General features: G+C 40.3%; 1 protein-coding gene across 2 annotated transcripts in view; it reads left to right on the top strand.

The window, feature by feature from the left end:
- KCNH1 (potassium voltage-gated channel subfamily H member 1) overlaps positions 1-26,600 on the top strand; it is a 418,364-nt gene that overhangs the window by 238,242 nt on the left and 153,522 nt on the right. The window lies entirely within an intron of this gene.

The raw sequence follows: 26,600 nt of genomic DNA on the forward strand, positions 1-26,600 counted from the left end.
CCTTTGGGGAGCAGCCCTGGCAGGAAGGGCTTTGCTACATCCCAAACGTGGGCCACCTTCCAAACTTGGCCTTTTGTTATTTTGTGCCTATTGTGCTCCATACACAGGACTAGGGCATTTTCCATGTGATCTTTTTTAAAGCCACAAAGGCCCTGCCAGCTACGTGTTATCTCTATTTACCAGAAAAGGAAACTGAGACTCAGAAAGGAACAGAAGTTCACGTGGCAAGTGGCAGAGCTGTGGCTTGGATCTAGGTCCGTCTCACTGCAGATCCCTTGCTCTTTTCTATCAAAACTGACAAATGTTACCTTGGCAAAATGAATGTTTTAGTGGCTTTTTTTTCTCAGCAAATTGTGGACTAGAATCATTGAAATAGAAGGGTTCTTAGAAATCACTTAGATTATAAATTAAAATGTACTGTACCAGCCAAACAAAGCATTTATATGGAGCCCATGTTATTTTTTATTGAGGTAATAGTTAATTGACAATGTTGTGTTAAGTTTCAAGTGTACAACGAAGTGATTCAGTTATATAAATATATATTCAGTTATATGTTCAGTTATATATGATTCAGTTATATATGTCTGTGTGTATATATATATATATATACAACACATGAATATTCTTTTTCAGATTCTTTTCCATTATAGGTTATTAAAAGATATTGAGTATACTTCCCTATGCTATACAGTAGGTCCTTGTTGTTTACCTATTTTATGTATAGTAGTGTGTATATGTTAATCCCAAACTCCTAATTTATCTCCCTCCCCGTTACTATCCCCTCTGAAGTTTGTTTTCTAAGTCTGTTAGTCTATTTCTGTTTTATAAATAAGTTCATTTTTATCATTTTTTTAGATTCCATGAATAAGTGATATCATATGATACTTGTGTTTCTCTTTCTGACTTACTTCACTTAGTATGATAATTTCTAAGTCCATCCATGTTTCTGCAAGTGGCATTATTTCATTCTTTTTTATGTCTGAGTAATCTTCCATTGTGTATACGTACCACATCTTCTTTATCCATTCATCTGTCGATGGACATTTAGGTTGCTTCCATGTCTTGGCTATTGTAAATAGTGCTGTAGTGAACACTGTAGCCCATATTAATTGAGAGCCTACTCTGTGCTCAGTGCAACATTGGGTCTTCCAGGAGTTACCTCGCTCAGCCAGCCACCTCCCCAGCCTTCTGCCTCACAGTCTTTCCTTGTTCCCAAGCTCCCAGCTCCAAACACCTGAGCTTTTCTGAGCTCTTGAACATGCCAAGCCCTTCCTTCCCTCTGAGCCATTGCCAGTGACGTTCCTTTGGCCTGGAACTCCCCTTCTCCACTGTTGCTTAGCTGGCTTTTCCTCATCCCTCATCCCTCATCCCTCCCCTCAGAGATGCTTTTTTTCCCACTCTCTGGCTGGAAGAAAGTCCATCCCCTACCCCATCTTGCTTTCTAACACACTGTTTTTTTTAACCCTTCTGAACACATCTAATTGTAATTACATATTTGTTTGTTTACTGATTGTTTCTTTCTCCCCCACTAGACTTTAAGCTATGTGAGGGCAAAGGCCAAGGCTGATTTGTTCACCAGAACATCCTTAGCATTTAGCACAACTTCTGACACACAGTAGCGGGCACTCAGTAAATAGTTATTGATTTTGGAGTGGGTCTTGTAATCCCTGGTTGATGCCACTGAAGGTCAGAGAGGTAATGTGACTTCTCAAAGTCACCCACCTAGTAAATGGAAAAGCTAGGATGCTAATCTAGTTCCTGACTCTCAAAATCCAGTGCTCACTTCACTTTACAGTGCCGGTGACTTTTATTTAGAGAGCGTAGCTTTCTTGCCTCATTGATGGACTGATGGAAACAGATTCTTTTAGCTGTTGTAGTTATGTCTTAGCTCAGGATTAGAGAAAGTACCAAATGAGATACCTGGACACATCAGACTGTGAACACTTAGAAGGAAGAAACAACATAGCCTCTGGTAACAGGGAGCTCCTTGGGCTCAAGAGTCACAGATGCCCAAAGGCCGGCAGCGCCGTGACCGGAGAGAGGCCTGCGTTGACTCCCTTCTCTGTGTCCTAGAGCAGGCAGCACATGGCTTTGTCTTATGAGAATCCACGAACCAGGAAGACTGACTTTGAATAGCCCTGTAGGTGAGCAAGAAGGCCGACTTGGTAGGCATTAGAAGGCGGAGAGCTGCCTCTCACTCCCTGGATCTGAAATGACCTCTTTGGGCGTGAAAGGAGACACTGAACGTGGCTATTGGAGGCCAGTGGGCTCTCAAGAGATGGAAGGGGCATCTGGAACAAGCTTTAGAAAGTGGGCTTTTGCTCTGCTCCTGGATGCTGACAAGCAGAGCCCATTTTCCCTTTCCTCCCATGAAAGGCTGTTATTGTGGTTTTGACTCATTGCAAGTCACTGATATTAGAGTGGCCTTGTTCTGCCTCTTGGTTTGCTGTTGGGGCTGCTGCGTCAGACCTGAGCTGGTGCCCCGAAGTCCCTCCGGAGTCCCTGCTTTGCCCAGGCCGAGCCTGCAGAGCTGTACGAGGGGTGATATGCCTGCCCATCTTTGGAGCGCACTTTCAATTCAGCAGTTCATCTCTTTTCTGCATTCAATCCTGCTGCAAATGCTTTTAGGTAAAAAATACATGGCTTGCTTTACCCCTTTGCTGCTGATGTCTTCCTTGACTTTTTGTCTTCTTCCTTTTCTGAAAGCCCTTCTTCCTTGGATGGGCCCGTGCATGAATGCTTTGCTTTCCTCCTTCTCACGTGTGTTCAGCTTCCTTCCCCAGTACAGAGAATACTCCCAGGGAGGATTTATTATTATTATTATTGGAAACTGGAGGAAAGGCATTCCTTGTCATAAAATGGCAAAAACTTAACTGTGTTCTAGTGTTTTGTGGAAGATAGAAATTGCAGGCAATGAAACTGGATATTTGGCTGAGGAGATTTCCAAGCAAAATATTGAAGTGTTTTATTCTTCCTGACTGCTTATAGTAAAATGCAAAAGCAGAGAGATGAATTTAGGAAGGAATTGTTAAGAATAAAGGAGCCGTAAGTTGAAGATTTAGAAAATTCTCAGCCTATCCACATTGCAAAACACGAGAAAGAATTTGAAGAGAAAATAAAGAGTATGGCTGGACTGTTACTCAGTAAAGAGTTTTGGGGATTATACGAGCAGAAACACCACCAGTTTGAACCAAAGGGGACAGATATGGGGCAAAATGAAGGAAGGCTGTTGGATTTCTTGAATTTGAAGACAGGATGATAGAGCTGACAGGATGATAGAGCTATTTGGCTGTGAATGTGTGCTGTCCTTCAAGAAGAAGAAAAATGACCCTGAAGGCAATTCAGAGGTCACCAGGGCCACCACCTCAGTTTCACCAGGCCAGATGGCTTCTGCCTAAAGCATTGGGGGTGGGATATTCTGCAGAACCATGGGGGCAGGGCCTCCCAGAAACTTGGGGGCAGGACCTGGCTTAGCAGATCCTCAGGAGTCGAACCCCCATCTAGAGCTGCGAGGCTGATTCTGCCACCCCAGTGGGCCTGAAGGGCAGAGTATCAAACCAAAGACGATTATTTTTGGGCCTCAACAGCTCATGGAATTTGCCTTACTAGGTTTTGGACTTGCTTGGGACCCATCACCCCTTTCTTTTTTCTGATTTCTTCCTTTTGGAATGGGAATGTCTGTCCTATGCCCATCCCACAACTGTGTTTGGGAAGCACATACCTTGTCTGGTTGCATAGGTTCAGAGCTGGAGAGAAATTTTTCCTCAGGATGAATTGTATCTCAGCTCCCACTCATATCTGATTTAGATGATATTTTGATGAGACTTTGGACTTTTAGACTTTAGAGTTGATGCTGGAATGAGTTAAGACTTTTGGGGCTGTTGGGATGGAATTAATGTATTTTGCACGCAGGAAGAACATGAATTTTGCAGGACCAGAGGTGGAATGATATGGACTGAATTGTGTACCCCCAAAATTCATATGCTGAAACCTTATCCCCCAATGTGACCATATTTGTAGATAGGACTCTTAGGAGATAGAGTTATATGAGGTCATAAGGATGGGGTCCTAATCTGATAGAATTGGTGGTTTTATAAAAAGAGGACAAGAGATCATTATCTTTCTTCACATGTATGCACTGAGGAAACGCCACGTGAGCACACAGCAAGAAGGTGGCCATCTGCAAGCCAGAAAGAGAGCCCTCACCAGAAACTGAACTTCGCTGGACCTTGATCTTGGACTATCCAACCTCCAGAACTATGAGAAAATAAATTTCTGTTCTTTAAGCCACCCAGTCTTTGGCATTTGTTTTGGCGGCCAGAGCTGATTAATACATTGGGATGCTGAAGATCACTCTCAGCACTAACGATCACTCACTCTTGCACTAACGGGTGGTTAATATGGACTGTTGAATCTTGACAGAACCCAACTTAAATGCTTATCGTGTTGAATTGAATTCATTAAGACAAGGGTCAGGAGAAAGCAGGCGTGTGACCAACCAGCCAATGAGACTTGAGCCTTAGAAGATTTGTATTGTTCATGTCCCAAGTTCTTTATGTCATATCATCTTCTAGGTGTAAAATGATAGGCAGGAGAAATCATGTATTGAGTAATGAAATTCAACAAATATTTATGGAATGTCTACTATCTGTAAGGTACCTTGCTAAGCCTGATTAGAAGGTATTAAGAGTCATAAGATATGGCCTCTACCTTCCAAGAACCTATAACTGTGGCATTCCTGACTCAACAGTTCTTAACCACATAGGTGGACATTATCAACTTTTAACGTCCTTCAGGTTATTACCCAGAGATTAGAACTCTTGTTCATCTTCAAGGATAGTTGCCTTCCATGCCTTCAACCATGACCTGTAACCTAGAGTTTGGGGACTGGCTATGTTCTACCTACCTTTGTTCCTGGTCATCTTGACCACCGGGAAGATGGCAGAAATTTTCTAAAAAATGGAAAAAGGAGTGGTAGGTTCATGTATTACAAGAACTATTGCATGAACACTTGACCTAAGTTAGGTCCCTGTAGGAGATGTTAGAAGAAGAAATTTAAATTTAAGTATAGTATAATTTCCTAATAGGCACTAGTGATCATAATGAAACTTCTAACCAGTGATTATGATTTGCAGTGAGAGTAACTGAGTAACTTGACCCTAATGAATGGAGGCATTCATTGTGCTTCTTCACTGTTGCCCGAATTTTGCTCTTTAGCCATGACATTGAACAACAGGCCATTTTAACTTTTGGATTGGGTGTTACTCTGCACATAAATGATGAGTTTTTGTCACCTTGCTTTGAAATCTAGTACCTGTCTCATAGGCAGATTTCAAGGGGCCAGGGATGTCTTTTGATGTCCCACAAAAAATATGGAAAGAACTTGCCTTTCTTGTTGACACTGCCTTTGCCTTCCTGCAATTGTGGAAAAGGCTGTAATTTTTAAAATTGTGGGAATATTGGAGATTTGTGGGTTAACTGGCAATATTTGCATGCTACAATTAGTCTCATTATGCTTTGATTATATTAATTAAACTCTTGTCCCAGAGAGTAGGCATTCACTCATTTTTGTTCCCTTCATCTCTCCGAATGTGCATGTGGAAGTTGCCTTCCTGTGGTTTTGTCAGCACATGGGGCAGGGGCCATGCTTGTTCATCCTTATACCCCCAGCACAGTTCTGGCATGTATAAGTGCTTATAGATGTTTGCTGAATTGAATCAAACAGGTAGGGATGTAGTTTGGAAAAGCCATGATGGTAACTCCAATGACTGCTAAACTTGTTCTCCATGTAACAAATGCCTATATTTGCTAGCCCACACAAATGCTTTGGAAGTCTTCTCATTCCCATCCATTTTCCTGCATTAGCAAAATAAATAAAACAACAATCTACCTGCAAGGTGAGAGATGGAAGAAAGGAGGAAACATATATTTCAATGTCGATTTTACGCCAGACACAGTGTTAGGAACTTTCACATACAGTATCACTTAATTATCAAAGTGTTATTTTCCCTGGCCCCAGCAGGTTAATTTGAACAAAAGCCAGCTAAAGCCAAAAGGAAATTGCAACTTGGTTTGATAGAAATCCCTAAAGGCATCTGATGCTGCTGATGGGGATTGATAAAAACAGGTTTAGCAGAAGTCCTTCTTTGTGATCTCATCATTAAATCATCTCCTGTTGGGAAAACAATTATCTAGATGATATACTGACAGTAAGCCAAATGGATCATATTACTTCTTACTTACTCAGAGTCGGTTGCTATTCACCTGGACAAGGCAGCTGACGGTTTCTGAAGGAGAAATGTATGAGAGGTAGAGATGCGAAGCAAGTTACCTCCTTAGTATGTCTGCGCTTTCAAAGGGGATGAAATAGCTACACTGTGGTAGATATGCTTCTAGAACAAAATATGATTACAGACAGTAAACAGCTGCCTTTCATCCCTGACAATAAATGTGAATATTAATAGAGTAAATGTTAATATTAATATATATTAATTATATAATATAGTAATAATATATAACACTTTAACAATATATTATATATTAATATAATTATAAATAATTATTAATGGTATATGATATAATATATTAGTAATATTAATATATGTTAATGGATATTAATGTTTCATACACAAACATGCATTAAATGAACGTGATCTGTGACTCTCTGGTAAATACTGTCAGTCATTTGGTTATTTATTTCTTTGTTCCCTTTTTTTCTTTTTTTAACATCTTTATTGGAGTATAATTGCTTTACAATGTTGTATTTATTTCTGCTGTATAACAAAGTGAATCAGCTATACGTATACATATATCCCCATATCCCCTCCCTCTTGCATCTGCCTCCCACCCCTTCTAGATGGTCACAAAGCATGGAGCTGATCTCTCTGTGCTATGCAGCTGCTTACTACTACCTATCTGCTTTACATCTGGTAGTGTATATATGTCAATGCCACTCTCTCACTTCGTCCCAGCTTACCCTTCCCCCTCCCCATGTCCTCAAGTCCATTCTCTACATCTGCGTCTTTATTCCTGTCCTGCCCCTAGGTTCTTCAGAACCTTTTTTTATTTTTAGATTCCATATATATGTGTTAGCATATGGTATTTGTTTTTCTCTCTCTGACTTACTTCACTCTGTATGACAGACTCTAACTCCATCCACCTCACTACAAATAACTCAATTTCGTTTCTTTTTATGGCTGAGTAATATTCCATTGTGTATATGTGCCACATCTTCTTTATCCATTCATCCGATGATGGACACTTAGGTTGCTTCCATGTCCTGGCTATTGTAAATAGAGCTGCAATGAACATTTTGGTACATGACTCTTTTTGAATTATGGTTTTCTCAGGGTATATGCCCAGTAGTGGGATTGCTGGGTCATATGGTAGTTCTATTTTTAGTTTTTTAAGGAACGTCCATACTGTTCTCCATAGTGGCTGTGTCAATTTACATTCCCACCAACAGTGTAAGAGGGTTCCCTTTTCTCCACACCCTCTCCAGCATTTATTGTTTGTAGATTTTTTGATGATGGACATTCTGAGTGGTGTGAGGGGATATCTCATTGTAGTTTTGATTTGCATTTCTCTAATGATTAATGATGTTGAGCATTCTTTCATGTGTCTGTTGGCAATCTGTATATCTTCTTTGGAGAAATGTCTATTTAGGTCTTCTGCCCATTTTTGGATTGGGTTGTTTGTTTTTCTGATATTGAGGTGCATGAGCTGCTTGTAAATTTTGGAGATTAATCCTTTGTCAGTTGCATCATTTGCCAATATTTTCTCCCATTCTGATGGTTGTCTTTTCGTCTTGTTTATGGTTACCTTTGCTGTGCAAAAGCTTTGAAGTTTCATTAGGTCCCATTTGTTTATTTTTGTTTTTATTTTCATTACTCTAGGAGGTGGGTCAAAAAGGATCTTGCTGTAATTTATGTCACAGAGTGTTCTGCCTATGTTTTCCTCTAAGAGTTTGATAGTGTCTCGTCTTACATTTAGGTCTTTAATGCATTTTGAGTTTATTTTTGTGTATGTTGTTAGGGAGTGTTCTAATTTCGTTCTTTTACATGTAGCTGTCCAGTTTTCCCAGCACCACTTATTGAAGAGGCTGTCTTTTCTCCACTGTATATTCTTGCCTCCTTTATCAAAGATAAGGTGACCATATGTGCATGGGTTTATCTCTGGGTGCTCGATCCTGTTCCATTGATCTCTATTTCTGTTTTTGTGCCACTACCATACTGTCTTGATAATTGTAGCTTTGTAGTATAGTCTGAAGTCACAGAACCTGATTCCTCCAGCTCCATTTTTCTTTCTCAAGATTGCTTTGGCTATTCAGGGTCTTTTCTGTTTCCATACAAATTGTGCGATTTTTTGTTCTAGTTCTGTGAAAAATGCCATTGGTAGTTTGATAGGGATTGCATTGAATCTGTAGATTACTTTGGGTAGTAGAGTCATTTTCACAATGTTGATTCTTCCAATCCAAGAACATGGTATATCTCTCCATCTGTTTGTATCATCTTTAATTTCTTTCATCAGTGTCTTATAGTTTTCTGCACACGGGTTTTTTGTCTCCCTAGGTTTTTGCCTAGATATTTTATTCTTTTTCTTGCAGTGGTAAATGGAACTGTTTCCTTAATTTCTCTTTCAGATTTTTCATCATTAGTGTATAGGAATGCAAGAGATTTCTGTGCATTAATTTTGTATCCTGCTACTTTACGAAATTCATTGATTAGCTCTAGTAGTTTTTTGGTAGCCTCTTTAGGATTCTCTATGTTGAGTATCATGTCATCTGCAAACCGTGACAGTTTTACTTCTTCTTTTCTGATTTGGATTCCTTTTATTTCTTTTTCTTCTCTGATTGCTGTGGCTAAAACTTACAAAACTATGTTGAATAGTAGTGGTGAGAATGGGCAACCTTGTCTTATTCCTGATCTTAGTGGAAGTGGTTTCAGCTTTTCACCATTGAGAATGATGTTGGCTGTGGGTTTGTCATATATGGCCTTTATTATGTTGAGGTAAGTTCCCTCTAGGCCTACTTTCTGGAGGGTTTTTATCATAAATGGATGTTGAATTTTGTCAAAAGCTTTTTCTGCATCTATTGAGATTATCATATTTTTTATCCTTCTATTTGTTAATATGGTTTATCACATTGATTGATTTGCATATATTGAAGAATCCTTGCATTCCTGGGTTAAACCCTGCTTGATCATGGTGTGTGATCCTTTTAATGTGCTGTTGGATTCTGCTGCCTAGTATTTTGTTGAGGATTTTTGCATCTATGTTCATCAGTGATATTGGCCTGTAGTTTTCTTTTTTTGTGACATCTTTGTCTGGTTTTGTTATCAGGGTGATGGTGACCTCATAGAATGCGTTTGGAATTGTTCCTCCCTCTGCTATATTTTGGAAGAGTTTAAGAAGGATAGGTGTTAGATCTTCTCTAAGTGTTTCATAGAATTCACCTGTGAAGCCATCTGGTCCTGGACTTTTGTTTGTTGGAAGATTTTTAATCACAGTCTCAATTTCAATGCTTGTGATTGGTCTGTTTATATTTTCTATTTTTTCCTGGTTTAGTCTCGGAAGGTTGTACTTTTCTAAGAATTTGTCCATTTCTTCCAGCTTGTCCATTTTATTGGCATATAGTTGCTTGTAGTAATCTCCCATGATCCTTTGTATTTCTGCAGGGTCAGTTGTTACTTCTCCTTTTTCATTTCTAATTCTGTTGACTTGAGTCTTTTCCCTTTTTTTCATGATGAGTCTGGCTAATGGTTTATCAATTTTGTTTATCTTCTCAAAGAACCAGCTTTTAGTCTTATTGATCTTTGCTATCATTTCCTTCATTTCTTTTTCATTTATTTCTGATCTGATCTTTATGATTTCTTTTCTTCTGCTAACTTTGGGGTTTTTTGTTCTTCTTTCTCTAATTGCTTTAGGTGTATGGTTAGGTTGTTTATTTGAGATTTTTCTTGTTTCTTGAGGTAGGATTGTATTGGTATAAACTTCCCTCCTAGAACTGCTCTTGCTGCATCCCATAGGTTTTGGGCTGTCATGTTTTCATTGTCTTTTGTTTCTAGGTATTTTTTGATTTCCTCTTTGATTTCTTAAGTGATCTCTTGGTTTTTAAGTAGTGTATTGTTTAGCCTCCATGTATTTGTATTTTTTACAGTTTTTTCTGGTAATTGATATCTAGTCTCATAGCGTTGTGGTCAGAAAAGATACTTGATACTATTTCAGTTTTCTTAAATTTACCAAGACTTGATTTGTGAACCAAATATGATCTATCCTGGAGAATGTTCCATGAGCACTTGAGAAGAAAGTGTATTCTGTTGTTTTTGTATGCAATGTCCTATAAATATCAATTAAGTCCATCTTGTTGAATGTGTCATTTAAAGCTTGTGTTTCCTTATTTATTTATTTTTGGACGGTCTGTCCATTGGTGAAAGTGGGGCGTTAAAGTCCCCTATTATTGTGTTACTGTTGATTTCCCCTTTTATGGCTGTTAGCATTTGCCTTATGTATTGAGGTGGTCCTATGTTGGGTGCATAAATATTTACAATTGTTATATCTTCTTCTTGGATTGATCCCTTGATCATTATGTAGTGTCCTTCTTTGTCGCTTGTAATAGTCTTTATTTTAAAGTCTATTTTGTCTGATATGAGAATTGCTACTCCAGCTTTCTTTTGATATCCATTTTCATGGAATATCTTTTTCCAACCCCTCACTTTCAGTCTGTATGTGTGCCTAGGTCTGAAGTGGGTCTCTTGTAGACAGCATATATATGGGTCTTGTTTTTGTATCCATTCAGCCAGTCTGTGTCTTTTGGTTGGAGCATTTAATCCATTTACATTTAAGGTAGTTATCAATATGTATGTTCCTATTACCATTTTTTAAATTGATTTGGGTTTGTTATTGTAGGTCTTTTCCTTATCTTGTGTTTCCTGCCTAGAGAAGTTCCGTTAGTATTTGTTGTAAAGCTGGTTGGGTGGTGCTGAATCTCTTAGCTTTTGTTTGTCTGTAAAGGATTTAATTTCCCCGTCGAATCTGAATGAGATCCTTGCTGGGTAGAGTAATCTTGGTTGTAGATTTTTCCCTTTCATCACTTTAAATATGTCCTGCCACTCGCTTCTGGGTGGCAGAGTTTCTGCTGAAAGATCAGCTGTTAACCTTATGGGGATTCCCTTGTATGTTATTTGTTGCTCTTCCCTTGCTGCTTTTAATATTTTTTCTTTGTATTTAATTTTTGCTAGTTTGATTAATATGTGTCTTGGTGTGTTTCTCCTTGGATTTATGCTTTATGGGACTCTGTGCTTCCTGGACTTGATTGACTATTTCCTTTCCCATATTAGGGAAGTTTTCAACTATAATCTCTTCAAATATTTTCTCAGTCCCTTTCTTTTTTTCTTCTTCTTCTTGGACCCCTATAATTCGAATTTTGGTTTTGTCCCAGAGGTCTCTGAGACTGTCCTCAATTCTTTTCATTCTTTTTTGTTTATTCTGCTCTGTGGTAGTTATTTCCACTATTTTATTTTCCAGGTCACTTATCGGTTCTTCTTCCTCAGTTATTTTGCTATTGATTCCTTCTAGAGAATTTTTAATTTCATTTATTGCGTTGTTCATCATTGTTTGTTTACACTTTAATTCTTCTAGGTCCTTTTTAAATGTTTCTTGTATTTTCTCCATTCTATTTCCAAGATTTTGGATCATCTTTACTATCATTACTCTGAATTCTTTTTCAGGTAGACTGCCTATTTCCTCTTCATTTGTTTTGTCTGGTGGATTTTTACTTTGATCCTTCATCTGCTGCGTATTTCTCTGCCTTCTCATTTTGCTTAACTTGCTGCATTTGGGGTCTCCTTTTTGCAGGCTGCATGTTCATAGTTCCTGTTGTTTTTGGTGTCTGACCCCAGTGGCTAAGGTTGGTTCAGTGGGTTGTGTGGGCTTCCTTGTGGAGGGGACTGTTGCCTGTTTTCTGATGGATGAGGCTGGCTCTTGTCTTTCTGGTGGGTAGGACTGTGTCCACTGGTGTGTTTTGGGGTGTCTGTGAACTTATTATGATTTTAGGCAGCCTCTCTGCTCCTGGGTGGGGTTGTGTTCCTGTCTTGCTAGTTGTTTGGCATAGTGTGTCCAGCACTGGCGCTTACTGGTCGTTGAGTGGAGCTGGGTCTTAGCATTGAGACGGAGATCTCTGGGAGAGCTCTTGCCAATTGATATTACATGGGCCTAGGAGGTCTCTGCTGGTCCAATGTCCTGAACTCAGCTCTCCCACCTCAGAGGCTCAGGCCTGACACCCGGCTGGAGCACCAAGACCCTGTCAGCCACATGGCTCAGAAGAAAAGGGAGACGAAAAAAGAAATATATAAAATAAAATAAAATAATTAAAATAAAAAATGTTTAAAATATTATTAAAATAAAAAATAAGAAAGTAATTTAAAAAAAGGAGAGCAACCAAACCAATAAACAAATCCACCAATGATAACAAGCACTAAAAACTGTACTAAGATAAACATAAAAATCAGAAACTAATCAGTCACATACAGCAATCCCCAAGTCTACAGTTGCTCTCAAAGTCCACCGCCTCAATTTTGGCATGATTTGCTGTCTATTCAGGTATTCCACAGATGCAGGGTACATCAAGTGGATTGTGGGGATTTAATCCACTGCTCCTGAGGCTACACAGAGAAATTTCCCTTTCTCTTCTTTGTTCGCACAGCTCCCAGGGTTCAGCTTTGGATTTGGCCCCGCCGTTGCATGTAGGTCACCCTTTGGCATCTGTTCCCTGCCCAGACAGGACGGGGTCAAAGGAGCAGCTGATTATGGGGCTCTGGCTCACTCAGTCCAGGGGGAGGGAGGGGTACGGAATGCTGGGCGAGCCTGTGGCGGCAGAGGCTGGCGTGACGCTGCACCAGCCTGAGGCGCACCGTGCGTTCTCCCGGGGAAGTTGTCCCTGGATCACGGGACCCTGGCAGTGGTGGGCTGCACAGGCTCCCTGCAGGGGAGGTATGGAGAGTGACCTGTGCTTGCACACAGGCTTCTTGGTGCTGCAGCAGCAGCCTTAGTGTCTCACGCCCGTCTCTGGGGTCCGCGTTGATAGCCGCGGCTCGTGCCTGTCTCTGGAGCTCGTTTAGGCGGTGCTCTGAATCCCTTCTCCTCACGCACCCTGAAACAATGGTCTCTTGCCTCTGAGGCAGGTCCAGGCTTTTCCCCGGACTCCCTCCCGGCTAGCTGTGGCGCCCTAGCCCACTTCAGGCTGTGTTCACGCAGCCAAACCCAGTCCTCTCCCTGGGATCCGACCCCCAAAGCCTGAGCCTCAGCTCCCAGCCCCCACCCGCCCCGGCGGGTGAGCAGACAAGCCTCTCGGGCTGGTGAGTGCTGGTCGGCACTGATCCTCTGTGCGGGAATCTCTCCGCTTTGTCCTCTGCATCCCGTTGCTGTACTCTCCTCCGTGGCTCCGAAGCTTCCCCCCTGCCACCCCTCATCTCCGCCAGCGAAGGGGCTTCCTAGTGTGTGGAAACTTTTCCTCCTTCACAGCTCCCTTCCAGAGGTGCAGGTCCCATCCCTATTCTTTTGTCTCTGTTTTTTCTTTTTTCCTTTTCCCTATCCAGGTACATGGGGAGTTTCTTGTCTTTTGGGAAGTCTGAGGTCTTCTGCCAGCGTTCAGTAGGTGTTCTGTAGGAGTTGTTCCACACGTAGTTGTATTTTTGACGTATTTGTGGGGAGGAGGGTGATCTCCACGTCTTACTCTTCTGCCATCTTGAAGGTCCTCCATTTGGTTATTTTTAATTAGCCTTGGCCTCCCCAGGCCTATATTAGTGTGGACCAAGATATAAGAACACATAGGGGCCAAATAATGTTCATTTAAGGGCAGTTCATTCCCAGTATTTCAGGTGCTGGGAGATTTTATTGTGGAGACAAAAGAATTCTAACCCAAAAACCTGCTGAGAACAGATACCAGAGTAGAGTTACAAAATGGAAAGATCGGCATTCGGCAAGACTAGGGGGAGCGTAAACGTTTGTCACATGGTCTGCTTGATCCTTCCACCTTCTAAAGAGGTAAGCGTATTAGTGGTTGGTTTGCTAATGAATTATACAGCGGATTGCTCCAGGGGGTCCATTTGCTGAAGGTGGGTGCTCTGCCTCATGGAGCCCTGAGCACTGTTAACACCATTAATGGTCCATTGTAATTGTCCAGTGGTCTAGAAATGCCACTCCTGCATTTCTTGAAAGCTCATTAATTTAACCTGAGAAGGAGCAGAGCTATACAGCACACAGTCAATGTAATAACATCCCTTTTTCTCACTTCTTTGCAGAGTGCTCTCCCAACCTTCTGCAGGTCTGGTGATGGGTCCATGTTGGATGATTTTGAATATTTTGTAGGCACATTCTGTATTTGTTTCACTTAAGACGTTTCAGAGGAAAAACTACTTTCCCCTTAACTCTGGCTTGTTGGCTTGTTAATAGATGTATGAGGGAATGTGGGTGGCGGGGCACCCATCCCCAGGTGGAAAACAGCAACTCCTTAGAGTTCTTGCAGTCTATCAGGGTTGTCAACCCCATCATCACTGAGGCGTTTTTCAGCCTGCCTTACTTAAACTCCAGCTATTTTGTCACCTGAATATGAAAATAGTGACACCACACAAGGGTGATTATGACTAATAAATGTCATGATTAAAGGAAGTATAGCCACTCAGTAAATATTAGTTGAATTTGAATTCCCCCATCATCCCTGGAGCATCACCTCATTAAAGGTATCATACCGTTGGCTGGTATATAATAGGTATTTTTCATCCTGTCCATTTGTTAGCTCATTCCCTCGCCATCTGTGTTCCTTGTCCATCTGCCAACCTAGAAAAACCTTCTTCATGTTTATACATGAAGAGTTCAGTTTTTTTAGACAACACTTTTTATGTTTTGGGTTTTATTAAGATGGAGTTCTGTAGAATATTATTATTTGCAAGGAATAATTTAGTGTCTTAACAAGATAATTAAGACACTATGTGTTCTGTAGATGAGCCTGGTCGTGGTAGGGAGAAAACAAGGTACTCTTGTGCCCTCGTGCTGTTTTTGGCTAACAGAGCAAATGTGAAATCCAGAGCTGGTGCATCCAAAGTCAAGTTTGCGCGTATGTTAGATTTACTGTGTAGGTGCATGTTGGGTCAGTGTCCACAGCCAGCCTGCAGTCAGTGGGATTAGGGCACTCAAAGGGGTGTTTCTTTGCAGGAGTTTGTTAAAGAGGGAGCTCATGTTGTACCCAATTTAAAACCTGTTTTTCAGAAGTTTCCAGGATTTTCTCACGCCCTGTCATCCACATGTATTTCTTAATCCCCACCAGCGTGTACCTGGGGGTTTAAAGACATCAAGTCCCTGCCTCTGAACCCTCTGCCCCTCCCTGCTTGTGCTTACATTCCAGTAGTAGCTACAGTACCCAAGGGTCACTTGCTCCTGTTGATTCATTGGTTCTTAGGAAAAAAGACAGCCTCTTGATATATACAGGGGGAAAAGTCTATTAGTGGACAGTTTCCCCTGTATTAAAATAAGAGAAGAGATTGTGGAAGCCTTGAGGTGTAAAATATATTAGCTGCTATTATTCCAACAAAGATTCAAGAATCTGGATCCTTGTGGCCCAGTTACCTTTTCCTCCTGTCCCAGATGGTTGGTTAAGTTGTCACAGTGGGTGGTGGAGAGAAATGTAAACTTCTTAAGCGGTCTTAAGAGCATCTACATTTAATCCAGCTTTATAGGGTAGTAAAAGTCACCATCTCACAATTAATTATGATTTTCTCTAGCCCGACTCATGTTCTAAAATTCAGCCTTTACTGTCTTTACAATGCAGAGGATCCCAGAGGCTTAGGGCTGGAAGGAACTAGCTGTGAGCTTACAGTTTCTGGGTTTTACAGTGAGCCTTGGAGGCTGGTCTGTTGTAGTATTAATGATATCAAACCACCGTGGCTCCCTTTTAGAAGAAGACAGGTATAAATACATTTAACTAAAATGAGAGTAGTTAGGAGGAAGGTGAGGCATAAGCTAATGAATCTCTTAAATTCTTGAATGGTATTAAGCAGGAAACAGCCCCATTTGTGATCCCATTAATGACTGACCACTTGGGGGCTCAGGCTTTGAATCGTTTTTTAAGTAGAAGGGACAGATTTTTGCAGACGCTAAGGCTCTGTTTTGCTTGACCACCTTTCTGTTTACTGGCCCACATTGCAGGACAGCTGGCCTGGTGCCCATTTAAGGGGAGAAAGGTAACAGGCCAACATAAGATTCCAAACCTCAAGTCTGACCTCATTAGAAGTGTGCTTACTAGTGGTGTAAACCATGGCATCATTCCTCCTGATGGTTTGGGTGATCTTGTGACTTGTTTGAGTTTTGTTATTTCAACAGTAGCAGGGAGGCAGCTGTAGTTTAGGAGATATTCCGTTGTGTCCGAAATGATACCCCCTCAGAACACTTTGAATACTGACTCAGACCATCCCCTTGCCTTTAGACCATCCTTTGAAAACAGACTTTAACTTTCCTCATTGTCTCTGGAGAAGACTTAAGACTTGCTTTTGCAACCCCTGTTTGCAAAATGCTAGAAGCAGTTACTTCCAAAAGTCTCATCCAGGCCCACCTGGTGTGATGTTACCATTTCCATCTTATCTTTCCTAACTGGGTGCAGAGGAGCGCCTCAGCACAGCTAAGTACCTCTCTTGCCTTGCCCCAGGCACGTGTGCTGTAACCATAAGGAGTTGCTCCAGCCACTTCTGGTTTCCATGGGGTTTTTTTCCCTTGTTTTCTTCTCCATCTTTCTTTTTTCTCACAGTGTATTTTCTTTTCCTTGCCTTTCATTTAACCCTCTAGAAGCCTGGAAATGTTCAGGAGAATGGCTGCTATGTTTTTGTTTTTTCAGACCTAGGCTACTTTTTTGAGAGAAAAACCACTCCAGAGCCGTTGTCTAAGGTGTGTACTTTGCCTTTACTGGAAGAAAAGCACTGTAATTCAGCTAATGCTGTGGATGAGAGACATCTATTCTACGATCCATGCTGTCATAGACTGAGAAAAGTAAATATGTGATCAGACATTTCCTGGAGAAACCTTTAAGAAAACATTAGAGCATGCACGTGCGTGTGCACACACACACACACACACACACACTCTCCTCCGTCTCCCAGCACTAGTTAGCTTGCTCATGGGTCCCAGGGCCATTCCCTTTTTCTAGCCAGATCCCCCTGTAGACAGACAGTCAAGAAATCCTTCATTTGTTCTAGAGAAGATAGAATCCAGCCTGAGTGCTAGGTCAATTCCTTCTGCTATAAATACAGATTTTTTTCTTTAAAGTCTATCTACTGAGTTTTAAAAGATACACAGAATATTTCCAAATGAAATTGAGTAGAACATCACTTTAAAACTGAAGTCACATTTGATATACAGCTATGCTGTATTATAGCCCTCTGGGGACTTTCCTTACTGTAAACTTGGAAAGACTTCGTGAAAATGCTATTTTATGGTTAAGATGATAGGAATTTGTTTAGCTCTTTACAAAGTATTCTCACAAACATAACAATGACAGTAACAATATCTGGTGTTTATCAGTTGCTGAGTATGTGGCAGACACTGTTCAAAGTGCTTTCCAGGCTCATTTAATCTTCTCAATAACCCTATCACATACGGACTGTTATTATCCCCATTTTCAGATGTGGAAACTGAGGCATCAAGGGGCTATGTAACTTTACCCAAGTCACACAACCAGTAAGTGCTAAGGCAAAGGATTCAACTGAAGCTATGGTTGATTGTAACGTTTTTGTACTTCCCACTACCTCGTGTGCCCTCTTAATCATTAGTGTCAAGTGAGAATCCTGTTTCAGATCAGTTAAGTGACTTCATTCTGGTGCCCCAACCAGAAGTGACAAAAAAAGATTTAACGTTTTTCCTTTTCCTTTTACTGATTTTTTTCCCTTCTATGTCATGAGCCTCTAGGTCAATATTTTATTGAACTCAAAACATTCACTGAGTCTCTATTATGCACCAGGTGCTGCATGACCTTTGGTGGTACAAAGATAATGAACTTACTGTCCTTAAGGAATTCACAATCCGAGTTTGGGGAATTAAGCAGATAAAACACAGTGACAAATGCAAGCAGTGTGGAAAATGTTCTACTAGGGCTAAGTACGTGGTATTCTGGGAACACTGAGGATGGGGCACTGTCCTAGTCTAGGGACTGTCCAGAGAAGCTTTGTAGGGGAGTTGATTCTCCGAGAACAAATGGGAATTAGCCAGATTGAGATAAGGAAGATGTTGTGGACAAAAGAAATACCTTGTGCAAAGGCCCTGATATATTTGAGAGCACAGAGCCTTTGGGGACCTCCAAGAACTTTTATGTGACCTTGAGTTTAGAAGAAAAGAAGCCAGAGAGATGGGCAGGATTTTGATAATGAAGACCGCTGTAAGTCATTGTAAGCGGTGTTGGCTCTGCAGTTGGCTGTGTCATTGAAGAATTTTAAGCAGGTCAGGGAGAGAGTGGGATAGAGTAGATGAAGTAAGCTTAGAGGCAGGGAGACCCATTTAGGAGGTTATTACAACTGTCTAGATAAGAAATGATGAGGGTCCTGACCTAAGGCAGAGACAGTGAGTCAAGCTTTTTCTGCCTCCCCGGGATACACTTAATTGCTTCACTTGCTGCCTTCAGCAGCCAGCCGGTCTGCCTGGCTGTCCATTCAGCCCTTGAACCTTCATCCCTTTCTTTGTCTTCCCGTACTGCAATTCATGTACCTGTCTCTCCTATTAGACCTCAACTCCTCAAAGGCAGCCAGTGTATCTTTTTAATCTTTATTTTCACTGTACAAGTACTGTGTCTGGTACATGTTTTTCAAGTTCATGATGGGGATCAGTTCAGTATGGCCGTAGTCTAGGGTCCTTTTTGAGAAGGACTAAAGGGGCTCTTGGAAAGGAAGGATGAAGGGGTAGAACTCTTTTGCTCTACAGTAAATTGAATGGTGTTGACAGATGAGAATTGCATATGACTTTACTTGGACTCTGCCAAAATGCATCAGCATTCTTCTGGGATTTAAGGTAATTTCCTGGCAGGCTTAATGTTTACTCTTAGTAATGTTTACACAACTTCTGTGCCATCTCTTAAAAACAAATTAGACTTCAACACAAGTAATTAAAGATGGGAATAGCAAAAAAAAAAAAAAAAAAAAATAGATGGGAGGAGTATCGTTCGGTTCTATTACCTGTGTCCCTGAGTACGAACGTGCCCTCTACATTGTAAGTGAAACCCTGCTCTCCTCCCTGTAAGTTGTATGGGGGATGGACATTTAGCTAAGGGGCTTGCAAAATTTCTTTATCTTTTAAAATATGAAAGCCTCCATGGAAGCCAAATAGAGAAATCAGATTTTTACAAGGAGCTGTTCTTGCTGAAGTCAGGGCCAGTTTGGGGGGCCCAAAGCCTTGTCCTGCTGCCTTTTCCACCCCTTCCCCACCCCTAAATAAAGGGGCTGTGAAAAGCACTAATCAAGACCATCCACATTTTCCCTCCTAACTATTCACTTTGATCTAGTTCTCTTAAGTTTCAAACTATTATTACAGGGAGCTTTTCACAGGCACTCACTGGTTTTGTTTTTATGTTCCATCACTTTTGGACCCTGATGTCTTCCAACAAGAGGGGGATTTGACTTCTCTTCTGTCTTCCTCCCAGGTTCTCATATACCCTTCTCCAGAACTGACTGGAAGACATTCTTGCACCTTGCAGTAGATGCCTTCCAAGACCTTAACCCAGAGATAATCATCGTTTAGGTAAAAGACTTATCCTTTATTGAAAGGATAAGTGTTAAGAAAGTAACATTTCCCTTGAATTCACGCAGTTTATTGTTCTTGTTAAAATTTAATTATACCTCACGAGCTCTGGCGCACGTGGGTATATTTAATGGCCTTTGTGCTTTTACCGTATATGTTAAAATTAATACTTGGCCTTACAGAAAAAGGGGCTGAACTCTGTGCCTAAAGGCTTTTCAGGATTAATAAGAGGCTTAAGAGAGATCAAAGAGACCTCAGTTTGTTTGTGCCTACATGTGAAAGTGTAGTTATTTTTTTCTTGAGCCACAGAGAAAGGATTTGCATACATAAAATTTGGTAAAGGATTACTTATTGGAAGAAATGAAAGGCATTCTATGGGTAAGAGTTTTTAGGCACTTTGTTGAAGATGGTCAGCCCAGTTCTCTCTTCTTTCTTAGCCCCATTCTCCCCATCTGTTTTCAGAAAGCTTTACCGCTCATGTTCAGAAGCCCACCAAGGTTTGGGGTGAGGGGCTCCCTGTCAGCCCTGTTAGGTGGCTATGTAATGAATTCTTTCTGTCCAGTAAGGTAATGCTGAGGTTGTGCCCCACTTTAAAAATTTGATTCATAAACACAATAGATTCAGTAATTCTCAGCTCTATTAAGGGTGATTATTCACTTTGAGAAAGTTCTTTGCAAGTAAGTGTATTTACCCCAATTCCTGAAAATAGCCCTCTCTTTATGCTTCCCGGGGACTGTGTATGGATCATGTATACAATCTAGAGGAAGGAGAAGAGAAACACAAAGCTAAGATGTTTAGGGATCTGCTGGCTCTTTGCAGAACAACCCACAAAGGTGATAAAGAATCTCTGAAATGATTTGTTTCTCAAATTCAATTTAGACATATCTTTTTTTGTAGAAATGCAACACCCATTTAATGATTTGTCTAAAGAGTATCGCAATTGCAATTTGCTGATATTCGATGTGCTGTATAATATATAAGACATTTCAGTGAATAGAATGATGTCTGCAACCCCTTCTGAGTGCCCTCCAGGGCTCAGTGAGAAGCCAAGGGTAGATAATTTAACTTTCTCTCACTTTGAGTGTCACTTGTGATCTCTGAAGGGAGGTGCTTACCTAGAAATTTTATTCTCCCCCAGATAACAGTTATTTTCTTTCAAGAAGGCAAGTTACTGAGGGCTCATATACTCAGCCCTCAATAGTTATTGAGGGCTGAGTGAGTATATGCCAAAAATGTACTGGCTAGGTAAGGTTCAAGGAGAGGATTATCAGACATCTGAGCAGAATCAGATAAGAGGCCATGGTCTTTTGGGGCAGACCTCACCAGGAGTTCTCTGCTTTAGTACATTGTAGGAATTTGGCAAATCAGGTCATATCCAGAGAGGACTGACTACAGGGAGAAGGTTCTGGAAGGCATTTTGGTTGAGAAACTGTTGAAGAAACAAGGGCTATTTACCTGGAAAAGGGAAGATTTTTGGTAAAGAGATTCATGAAAAATGTCTCAGTCTTCACTGTTCAGTGTGATAGCTGCGAACCACACGTGACTATTTAAAGTAATTAAATAGAAATTTTAAAATTAGTTCTTCAGTTACACCTGCACATTTCAAGGGCTCAATAGCCACATGTGGCAAGTAGTTATCATATTGGACAACACACAGATTTCCATCCCTGCAGAAAGTTCTGTTAGACAGCGCTGCACTGCATACTTGAGGGATTTCATGTAAAAGAAAGAATAGATTCAAACTGCATATCCCCAGAAGGTACAGTTTTGCCCAGTGGAGAAGAACCAGGGGGGAAATTCTTCCAACACTTGAGGTAGTCAGGAACAGAAGAAGCAGAGTCGGAAGCTCTCTAAGAGGGGAAACATCGCCTCTTGGTGACCCTTGTCCAGGATACTATAGAGGAAGTATGAGCATCTCAGCTGTCAGACTTTGTCTGCTTGTGCATGTCAGGCCCTGAGCCGCGGCCCAGCCAGTACACTCAGGCATTGGTTCAGAGCTCTCTGCAGCTTCCTGCATTATGTGTGATAGAAAGTACCTGGTAGCCTGGCTGAGACCAAACTCAGCTCCCTCTCTCCGTTCTGCTTTAATCTGATTTAAACCCTCCTTGGGAGGTTGGTAATTTACAAAGTTCATGAAAAGCTTTCAAAGAAATTATGCCTAGAAAAAAATTTATTTCTGGAAACTCAAAAATGGGGATATATTTTCTGAAAATAAATTCAGGTGGATGATGGATGAGGATAATGAAAAGGCCTTGTTTTCTAACCCTATGTAGCCTTCAGTTATCCAAGACCCTATATATTCATACACTTGAACTTAAGCAGAATAAAATAATCAATTAGCAGTTGGCAGCAGTTTTTCCTTGGATAAGACACAAAGCAAATAGTTGGCCTGTGTTTGGAGAGATCTGTGTTTGCAGGGTATCTTAATGGCAAAGTCATGCTTTCTCAAATACTTGGTCAAATTTATATAGAATTGAGGGACCATAATGAGTAGGTATTTATAAAGCTCTTTAGTAGCTTTTGAAGAGACTAGGCCTGAAAACTCAAATAATTATTTCTGGAAATCTGAAACCAGGGTTGGTTACCTGAGCACATTCCTTAATTGAAGCTTAATGGTGTAGCCCTGCCTAAGAATCTCAGTTCTGGTCAAGCCTGGGCAGTTTTATTGGTCTTTTGGAGTTCTGAAACGACACTCTCAAGCTGCCTGAGAGTACCAGAGGAGGAAAATGACACTCATTAAATACTTTAGGATTGTCTGTCTAAGAGGTCAAGAGAAATTGCATTTCTGTAGAGTCACTGGAGACAGACTGTGGTCTGAACACCTCAGCTATCTTGGATTGACCTTGCCATTTTCCAAACTCTCCATGGGAAATCATTGTCTACTCTTTTTTTAACCTTAGTTGTTTATTTTTCAATGTCTTTTTTTTTTTTTTTTTATGTTTGCTGTGGGTTTGTCATATATGGCCTTTATTATGTTGAGGTAGGTTCCCTCTATGCCCACTTTCTGGAGAGTTTTTATCAGAAATGGGTGTTGAATTTTGTCAAAAGCTTTTTCTGCATCTATTGAGATGATCATATGGTTTTTATTCTTCAATTTGTTAATATGGTGTATCACATTGATTGATTTGCATATATTGAAGAATCCTTGCATCCCTGGGATAAATCCCACTTGATCGTGGTGTATGATCCTTTTAATGTGTTGTTGGATTCTGTTTGCTAGTATTTTGTTGAGGATTTTTGCATCTATATTCATCAGTGATATTCGTCTGTAATTTTCTTTTTTTGTAGTGTCTTTGTCTGGTTTTGGTATCAGGGTGATGGTGGCCTCATAGAATGAGTTTGGGAGTGTTCCTTCCTCTGCAATTTTTTGGAAGAGTTTGAGAAGGATGGGTGTTAGCTCTTCTCTAAATGTTTGATAGAATTCACCTGTGAAGCCATCTGGTCCTGGACTTTTGTTTGTTGGAAGATTTTTAATCACAGTTTCAATTTCATTACTTGTGATTGGTCTGTTCATATTTTCTGTTTCTTCCTGGTTCAGTCTTGGAAGGTTATACCTTTCTAAGAATTTGTCCATTTCTTCCAGGTTGTCCATTTTATTGGCATAAAGTTGCTTGTAGTGGTCTCTTAGGATGCTTTGTATTTCTGCGGTGTCTGTTGTAACTTCTCCTTTTTCATTTCTGATTTTATTGATTTGAGTCCTCTTCCTCTTTTTCTTGATGAGTCTGGCTAATGGCTTATCAATTTTGTTTATCTTCTCAAAGAACCAACTTTTAGTTTTATTGATCTTTGCTATTATTTTCTTTGTTTCTATTTCATTTATTTCTGCTCTGATCTTTATGATTTCTTTCCTTCTGCTAACTTTGGGTTTTGTTTGTTCTTCTTTCTCTAGTTTCTTTAGGTGTAAGGTTAGATTGTTTACTTGAGATTTTTCTTGTTTCTTTAGGTAGGCTTGTATAGCTATAAGCTTCCCTCTTATAACTGCTTTTGCTGCATCCCATAGGTTTTGGGTCGTCGTGTTTTCATTGTCATTTGTCTCTAGGTATTTTTTTATTTCCTCTTTGATTTCTTCAGTGATCTCTTGGTTATTTAGTAACGTATTGTTTAGCTTCCATGTGTTTGTCTTTTTTACGTTTTTTTTCCCTGTAATTCATTTCTAATCTCATAGCGTTGTGGTCAGAAAAGATGCTTGATATGATTTCAATTTTCTTAAATTTACTGAGGCTTGATTTGTGACCCAAGATGTGATCTATCCTGGAGAATGTTCCGTGCGCACTTGAGAAGAACGTGTAATCTGCTGTTTTTGGATGGAATGTCCTATATATATCAATTAAATCTATCTGGTCTATTGTGTCATTTAAAGCTTCTGTTTCCTTATTTATTTTCATTTTGGATGATCTGTCCATTGGTGTAAGTGAGGTGTTAAAGTCCCCCACTATTACTGTGTTACTGTCGATTTCCTCTTTTATAGCTGTTAGCAGTTGCCTTATGTATTGAGGTGCTCCTATGTTGGGTGCATATATATTTATAATTGTTATATCTTCTTCTTGGATTGATCCCTGGATCATTATGTAGTGTCCTTCCTTGTCTCTTGTAACATTCTTTATTTTAAAGTCTATTTTATCTGATATGAGTATAGCTACTCCAGCTTTCTTTTGATTTCCATTTGCATGGAATATCTTTTTCCATCCCCTCACTTTCAGTCTGTATGTGTCCCTAGGTCTAAAGTGGGTCTCTTGTAGACAGCATATATATGGGTCTTGTTTTTGTATCCATTCAGCCAGTCTATGTCTTTTGGTTGGGGCATTTAATCCATTCACGTTTAAGGTAATTATCGATATGTATGTTCCTATGACCATTTTCTTAATTGTTTTGGGTTTGTTTTTGTAGGTCCTTTTCTTCTCTTGTGTTTCCCACTTAGAGAAGTTCCTTTAGCATTTGTTGTAAAGCTGGTTTGGTGGTGCTGAATTCTCTTAGCTTTTGCTTGTCTGTAAAGCTTTTGATTTCTCCATCAAATCTAAATGAGATCCTTGCTGGGTAGAGTAATCTTGGTTGTAGGTTCTTCCCTTTCATCACTTTAAGTATATCATGACACTCCCTTCTGGCTTGCAGAGTTTCTGCTGAGAAATCAGCTGTTAACCTTATGGGAGTTCCCTTGTATGTTATTTGTCGTTTTTCCCTTGCTGCTTTCAATAATTTTTCTTTGTCTTTAATTTTTGCCACTTTGATTACTATGTGTCTCGGCGTGTTTCTCCTTGGGTTTATTCTGTATGGGACTCTCTGTGCTTCCTGGACTTGGGTGGCTATTTCCTTTCCCATGTTAGGGAAGTTTTAGACTATAATCTCTTCAAATATTTTCTCTGGCCCTTTCTCTCTCTCTTCTCCTTCTGGGACCCCTATAATGCGAATGTTGTTGCGTTTAATGTTGTCCCAGAGGTCTCTTAGGCTGTCTTCATTTCTTTTCATTCTTTTTTCTTTAGTCTGTTCCGCAGCAGTGAATTCCACCATTCTGTCTTCCAGGTCACTTATCCATTCTTCTGCCTCAGTTATTCTGCTATTGATTCCTTCTAGTGTAGTTTTCATTTCAGTTATTGTATTGGTCATCTCTGTTTGTTTGTTCTTTAATTCTTCTAGGTCTTTGTTAATCATTTTTTGCATCTTCTCAATCTTTGCCTCCATTCTTATTCCAAGGTCCTGGATCATCTTCACTATCATTATTCTGAATTCTTTTTCTGGAAGGTTGCCTATCTCCACTTCTTTTAGTTGTTTTTCTGGGGTTTTTTCTTGTTCCTTCATCTGGTACATAGCCCTCTGCCTTTTCATCTTCTCTATCTTTCTGTAACTGTGGTTTTTGGTCCACAGGCTGCAGGATTGTAGTTTTTCTTGCTTCTGCTGTCGGCCCTCTGGTGGTTGAGGCTATCTAAGAGGCTTGATCTCAATGTCTTTTAATTTGCTCTTTTGGATAATGGATGGTGTAAGCAGCTGGTCTCTCCCCTTCCTTCTCTCTCCTCTCCTATTCAATACAGAATCGGGTTTACTCCTATCCAATGGATGGGGATAAAATATACTCTACGCAAGTGTTTTATCATTGATGTTTTCCAACCCGCCCTGTGCTTGAAACTCAGGTATCAGCTCTGTGCCCTGACCCTCTGAGAAAATGTCTTGTCCAGGCAGACACAGATGATTTATTTGCCAGAACTAAGTTTCTTCGGGAAAGCATCCTTGGTTTGATCTGGCTACGCTGAGAAAGGAGCTCTTGACTATGTCTGTACACGGTCAAGAGAAAGTTCTCATGGGCAGTGATGAAGTTAAATGAAATTAAAGGATGGGTGGAGTTTGTGGCATAGGTGAGGGGGGCAAAGCATTCCAGGGAGCGGAAGTGGCACATGCAAGTGGAGAGAAACACCAGGGCTTGAGATGTTTAAAGGAAACTCAAGGATGGTTCTGTGAAAAGAAGTAGTGGGAGAATCATTCATTTATTAACAAATATTTATTAAGAACCCAAGATTTGCTAGGTACTGTTCTAAGCACCAGAAATACAGTAGTAAATTTTTTAAAATTCCTGCCCTTATGGAACTGATATGCTAGAGAAAGGAGTCAGAAAATAATCAATGCATATAATCAAAGTTTTAAATTAGTTCTTTCTAAAGGGCTATAATAATAATAAGGGCTAAATGAGTGTTTGATAAACTGAGTAATTTTGTGTGTTTGTTAGAAGGCAGTAAATCCTGTCAGGGCTTGGGGGGTGGGTATTATAGAGTTTGGTAAAGAAAATTGGAAGTGCCAAAGGGAGGGTTGGGAGTGGGTTGTAATGTTACAACCTCTTTGAGAAACCTTTT

Source organism: Balaenoptera musculus, chromosome 1 (genome assembly GCF_009873245.2).
Source record: "Balaenoptera musculus isolate JJ_BM4_2016_0621 chromosome 1, mBalMus1.pri.v3, whole genome shotgun sequence".
In the NCBI taxonomy this organism is placed as follows: Eukaryota; Metazoa; Chordata; class Mammalia; order Artiodactyla; family Balaenopteridae; genus Balaenoptera; species Balaenoptera musculus.